A 6,553-nucleotide genomic window follows, 5' to 3' on the forward strand; every position below is an offset into this window, starting at 1 on the left:
AAAAATAAAAGAACCCACCATATCAGCTATTTGTGCTGAGTCAGAACTACCCATGGGGACATTGAAAGCATCCGGTGTATCCTTACATATCCATACTTTATCATTAAAACTAATAAAGGACTTCCTAGCAGCTAATATCACTTTAATTTCTCCTCTAGTAAGCCCTGCCTTATTATGAAAAAACCATATATATATATATATATATATATATATATATATACATAAATATATACATAGTTATACTTAATTAGATAAAGTCATTATTTAATAATTTATCAGTGGCCAGCATACCAACAAGACCATATTGGTTAATTTATATTTAAGTATAATTATAAAAATATAATTATAATAAAGGGTACAGAAATGACAATGCCTGTATACTAGAAAAGGACATCAAATGGATTACAAACCCCTTAAGTTATTACTCCATATACCACAAGGTTGTATGCAAGGAAAATGGACAGAATGGATTTATAAAAATATTGTATATACCAATGTATATACACACATATGTGTATGTGTATACATATATGTGTGTGTGTGTGTGTGTGTGTGTGTGTTTATATATATATATATATATATATATATACATATATATATATATATATATACTAGCAGAGATACCCAGCATTGCCTGTGTTATATGCAATGGAAGAATTAGAATTTTGTTATATTTTCTCTAATGAACTGGAATACCTATGATTCGAATTTCATCAAAATTGCAGATGAAGAATTTTAATGAGGGTTCTTTCTCTCTTTACACACATCATCATCATCATCATCGTTTAACGTCTGCTTTCCATGCTAGCATGGGTTGGACGATTTGACTGAGGACTGGTGAACCGGATGGCTATACCAGGCTCCAATCTGATTTGGCAGAGTTTCTACAGCTGGATGCCCTTCCTAACGCCAACCACTCCGAGAGTGTAGTGGGTGCTTTTACATGCCACCGGCACGAAGGCCAGTCAGGTAGTACTGGCAATGGCCACGCTCAAAATGGTGTATTTTACATACCACCTGCACAAGAGCCAGTCCAGTGGCACTGGCAACGATCTCGCTCAAATGTCTCTACACGTGCCACCAGCACAAGTGCCATCACGATTTCGCTTTCGCTTACCCCAACAGGTCTTTGCAAGCCAAGTTTCGTGTCCAATGAAGGAGACGACATTGCCATGGGTGCCAGTCGTTGAATTTAGTTCGATTTCGATTTCACTTGCCTCAACAGGTCATCACAAGCGGAGTTTACTGTCCAATGAAGGAGAGGTATGCATAAGTGGGCTGGCTACACACCTGGCATAGGCCTTGGATTTAGGTCTCACTTGGCTTGCCGGGTCTTCTAACGCACAGCATATTTCCAAATGTCTCGGTCAGAAGTCATCGCCTCAGTGAGGCCCAATGTTTGAAGGTCGTGCCTCACCACCTCATTCCAGATCTTCCTGGGCCTACCTCTTCCACAGGTTCCCTCAAATGCTAGAGTGTGGCACTTTTTCACACAGCTATCCTCATCCATTCTCGCCACATGACCATACCAGCGCAATCGTCTCTCTTGCACACCACAACTGATGCTTCTTAGGTTCAACTTTTCTCTCAAGGTACTTACACTCTGTCTAGTATGCACACTAACATTACACATCCATCGGAGCATACTGGCTTCATTCCTTGCGAGCCTACGCATCTCTTCGGCAGTCATGGTCCATGTTTCACTGCCATGAAGCATGGTTGTTTGTACACATGCGTCATACAGTCTGCCTTTTACTCTGAGAGAGAGACCCTTTGTCACCAGCAGAGGTAAGAGCTCTCTGAACTTTGCCCAGGCTATTCTTATTCTAGCAGCTACACTTTCAGTGCACCCTCCCCCAGTACTAACTTGGTCACCTACATAGCGGAAACTATCAACCACTTCTAGTTTTTCTCCCTGGAGTGTGGCAGAAGTTGTGTTCTGCACATTTACAGTGTTTATAGCTCCTGAATATCTGTTATAAACAAAAACTAACTTCCTAGTTAACCTTCCTTTGATATTGCTGCACCTCTTATGTGTCCATAGCTTGCACTGGGTGCATCTTATAGAGTTTCTACCTACGCCTTTTCTACAGATCAAGCAGGGTCATCTACCTGAAGGGGTTTGTGTTTTTTCTACCTTTCTACTTATTAGGACTTTGGTTTTAGCTAGGTTGACTCTAAGGTCCTTCGATTCTAGTCCTTGCTTCCATACCTGAAACTTCTCTAGTTCTGATAGTAACTCAGCAATTAGTGCAAGGTCATCAGCATAGAGGAGCTTCCGGGGGCATCCTGTCTTGAATTCCTCTGTTATAGCCTGGAGGACTATGATAAATAGGAGGGGGCTGAGGACAGAACTTTGGTGGACCCCTACCTCCACCCGGAATTCTTCACTGTACTCATTGCCAACCCTCACCTTACTGACAGCGTCTCTGTACATGGCTCGCACAGCTCTCACTAACCATTCTTCTATCCCTAGTTTCCTTATTGACCACCAGATGAGGGATCGGGGGACCCTGTTGAAGGCTTTCTCCATGTCAACGAAAGCCAGGTACAGAGGTTTATCCTTGGCTAGATATTTCTCCTGAAGCTGTCTTACCAGAAAGATAGCATCAGTGGTGCTTTTCCCAGGCACGAACCCAAACTGCATCTCATCTAAACTGACTCGCTCCCTAAGTAGTTGAGCAACCCTAACAAAAATTCTAATCATGACATATTTATTCCATACTACTCATCTTTATGCCTAGATTCCAAAATCCAAATCTTATAAAACTTATTGAAAGGTTTTTGCTCCTGAAAAATGGAGCATATGGAGCTCAAAATGTTAAGACCCCTACTAGGGGTGGGGGTCTGAAAGTCAACCAGAAAAGTTGAATTGTTGGGAATCTTTTTTAACTTGGGTCTTATATCTTTGTTCAAATTTCTTTGAAATCAGAAATATATGAATGTTCACTGGGTTTGTACATTATTCATATTTTTTCCGTCCAAATCATTTTCAAGACTGCGGAATAAATGATATTCAGATGGTGCAATGTCCGGTGAATATGGTGTGTAGGGCATCGTTTCCCATTCAAACTGCTCCAGCCTTTGGAATGTCATCCTCACTGTATGTAACCGAGCATTATCCTGATGGAAGAACACCTCTCATCTTGAAACCAAAGATGGTCGTTCTTCTAGCGCTAACTTAAGCTGCTGACAGTAGATCTCCTTTTATTATCATTTGGTTTGGGTTTAAAAGTTCGAAGTGGATTAAACCTTTCATATCTCACCAAACAGATAACAACACCTTACATGGGTGAAGACCTTCTTTAGCTTGGGATGCCAGTGTTTCTCCTTTCTCTACTCACTGTCTTTGGCGCTTGACATATTTATAGAGAACCCATTTCTTGTCACCAGTCACTATTTAGTTAAAAAAAAGGGTTCATTCGTGAGATGTGACAGCAAAGAAGAGCACACATTCACTCTCTGCGCACAATTAGACTTGGAAAGTTTGTGAGGAGCCCATTGACCCAATTTGCTGACTTTTCCAATGGCATGCAGGTGTCAAATGGTTGAATGACCAAATCCAAGCTTCTCTCCTAGTTCCTCAACAGTTATGATGGGATTTTGTTCCACCAGGGTTTGCAGGACGTCCTCATTAAGCTCTACAGATCTTTCAGGATGAGGCTCGTCTTTTCGGCTGTAGTTTCCAACTCGGAATTTCTGGAACCACCGTTGACACTGGCTTATGCTTATTGTCCAATCCCCATATACTGCATTAATATTCCTCGCACTTTCTGTTGTGCTGTTGCCTGTATTGAACTCATAAAACAAAATATGCCAAATATGGTCCTTTGTCACTTCCATTATAGCTTTGAAAAAATAATTGATAAAATCGAACTGCACTCTTTAAAACTTGCACTAAGAATAAGTACAAGGAAAAATTACTATCTGCTTTTATAGCAAGTTGATGCAGGTAGTTTATCCTGTCCCCCCTCCAACTTTTAGTTCATGCAATTGAAAAAAACCGCATTATTTATGGGATGATCCAATATATATATTGCACATACACACACACATATATATATATAACCTCCCAATCATATTGTTTCTGGTTCATTCCTACTGCATGGCTCATTGTCTTCTACTACAGCTCAAGGCATATACTGTGAGTAGAATAAATAGACAAGAGACTGAAAGGTTATCATATGTATATATAAAGTACACACACATAAATGGATATAAAAGGAGGTGGGTAAAGGGGAGGGGTTGAAGGAGGTGAGGGGGTGACTGGAAGTGGAGGTGGGGGAAAGTGGTGGGAAGGTGGGGCAACTGGGAGAGGTGAAAGAGGTGGAGAGGCCAAGGCAGGGTGCAGATAGAGAACATGGAAGAAGAGAAGTGACATAGGAGGAGAAAGTGGAGGGAGAGGAAGAGAAGAAGAGTGATGAAGGATGTGGTGATAGAGGAAGTGGTGACGGCGGGAGAGGAGGAGGGAAGAGGAAAAGTTCATTCCAGCAAGTTTTAAACTTGACATACAAAGGGACATAACTGCGTATTTTCATAATGTGAAAATATTCAGCCTATTTTTCCACTTACAGGTACAAGCGTAGCTGTATGGTATAAGTTTGCTGCCCAGCCACAAGATTCCAGGTTCAGTCTCACTGCATAGCAACTTGGGCAAGTGTCTTCTACTATAGCTTCAGGCTGACCAAAGCCTTGTGAGTGAATTTGAGAGACAGAACTTGAAAGAAGCCAGTCATGTATGTATATATCTATGTATGTGTGTCTTTGTTCCTCACCACTTAACAAATGGGGTTCCCGGTAACTTAGTAATTTGGCAAAAGAGACCAATTGAACAAGTGCCAAGTTTTACAAAAAATAATAAGTACTGGGGTTGGTAAGTTTGACTAAAATTCTTCAAGGTGGTACCTCAGTATAGCGACAATCCAATGACTGAAAAAAGTAAAATATAAAACGATTATCCATGGTTAATTCTTACTAATCCACCTCCCTTTTCCTATCAACCCACCACACACCATTACATAAATATGAAGAACAGCTCAACAAAAAGATGATTCTAAATCAACTGAAATGTAATGAAACAAAAGTCAATCATCACCATCTCAAAGCAAAACCAACCACTGAAGAATAAGCCTTATGTAGAAAATTAAGTCGGTATAGATTATAGTTTTGACATGAAAAAAATACACTTTGATATGGAAGTGATATTCTTTCTGAAAACTCTCATGCTGATCCACAATAAGATCTTCATTGCTCTTAGTCTTAGTGTTGTAGAGAATATTTGGGAGAACTTAAAATTCTTGCCATCCTTTTTCCTTCATTTTTCATCAAATTAAATAGTAATGAACTTATTGTATACAGAACTCAGATGCACAACTCATCAGAAAAAGCAAGAAGAGCTGCATGAACAGTACACAGAATATGCACAGGAAGTGAACAGTGAATAAGCCTTTACAGAAAAAGCTAAAAGTGAAACGTTGGAAGTGTGTAGCTTTTTGAAAGTGGTGAGGTGATGGGTAAAATTCTTGAAGCTTTGTACTTTCTGTTTTTTCTCCATGGATTACCAAGAAAAAAAATTTGAAAAAAAGTAAAAAATTAATTTGGTGTGGAGAGGGAGAAAATTAAAATATTGAGAACGTGTTCTGTGGGTGAAATCCTAATCTCCGGTATCGCAAACATAAGAATCAGAAAAAAAAATAAGGTGGGAGACGGAAAAGTCACCTCAGATATGCTAGAAAGAAGAGGTAAAGGATGGGATTTCTGGGAAAACTTCCTTTTAAGTTTATATCAAAGATCAGGTTTTTAAATATGCTCATCACAAACACAAATTACACAACAGAAAAAGATCATTTCAATTGGATTTGAGCTGCAAATTTGCACATGCACACTGCAATAATTAGCATAATTCACACAGAAGTTTTACCTAGAGTGTGTGTATGCATGTGTGTTTGTCAAAGGAAGTTATTGTATGGCAGTTTTTCATTTGAAGAAGCAAAGTTGTCAACTCAACATATATGGAATCATATGGTTGTTTGTTAATTTCTGTAAAATTGTTTTATTTTCTGTATGTTTGAAGAGAGCAGAAATTGAAAGAGAGGATAAAGTGAAAAGGCAACATTTGCTTTGAAGTGAGAGGAGAAAGTAAGACAGAGGAGAAAGTAAAACAGAGGAGAAAGGAAAACAGAGGAGAAAGGAAAACAGAGGAGAAAGGAAAACAGAGGAGAAAGTGTAAGATGTGCATGTGTATGAAATGAACATGTGTGTGTGTGTGAGAGAGAGATAGAGAGAGAGTGAGTGAAGGTGTGTGTTGTGATGTATGAAATTTTTTGCATGTATGTGCAAGTGGCACTCACTCACTCTCTCTCACACACATTATCTTTGATATGCACGTACATAAATTGGCAGAGGTAAAGAATACACACACCACCTGTTTTTGGCGTAACCCTAACCCTAAACATTGAGAGTGCGTATTCTTGACCTTCGCCCATAAATACATATACATACATCTTTTTTGTGTGTGAGAGTGAGAGAGAGAGAGAGAGTGAGGCTGTATTTC

The 6,553-nt window shown here is 39.4% G+C and overlaps 1 protein-coding gene and 1 long non-coding RNA gene across 2 annotated transcripts in view; one reads left to right on the plus strand and one right to left on the minus strand.

The window, feature by feature from the left end:
* The window catches only part of LOC128250128 (uncharacterized), a 28,209-nt gene extending 21,684 nt beyond the window's left edge, over positions 1 to 6,525 (plus strand). The window contains exons 3-4 of the long non-coding RNA XR_008266251.1: positions 4,575 to 4,736; positions 5,359 to 6,525. This is a non-coding gene — a long non-coding RNA (uncharacterized LOC128250128). The remainder of the gene's footprint in view (positions 1 to 4,574; positions 4,737 to 5,358) is intronic.
* Positions 1 to 6,553, minus strand: part of LOC106873102 (rab-like protein 2A) — a 112,827-nt gene that overhangs the window by 88,951 nt on the left and 17,323 nt on the right. The gene's annotated exons all lie outside the window — the stretch shown is intronic.

This window comes from Octopus bimaculoides, chromosome 19, assembly GCF_001194135.2.
Source record: "Octopus bimaculoides isolate UCB-OBI-ISO-001 chromosome 19, ASM119413v2, whole genome shotgun sequence".
NCBI lineage: Eukaryota > Metazoa > Mollusca > Cephalopoda > Octopoda > Octopodidae > Octopus > Octopus bimaculoides.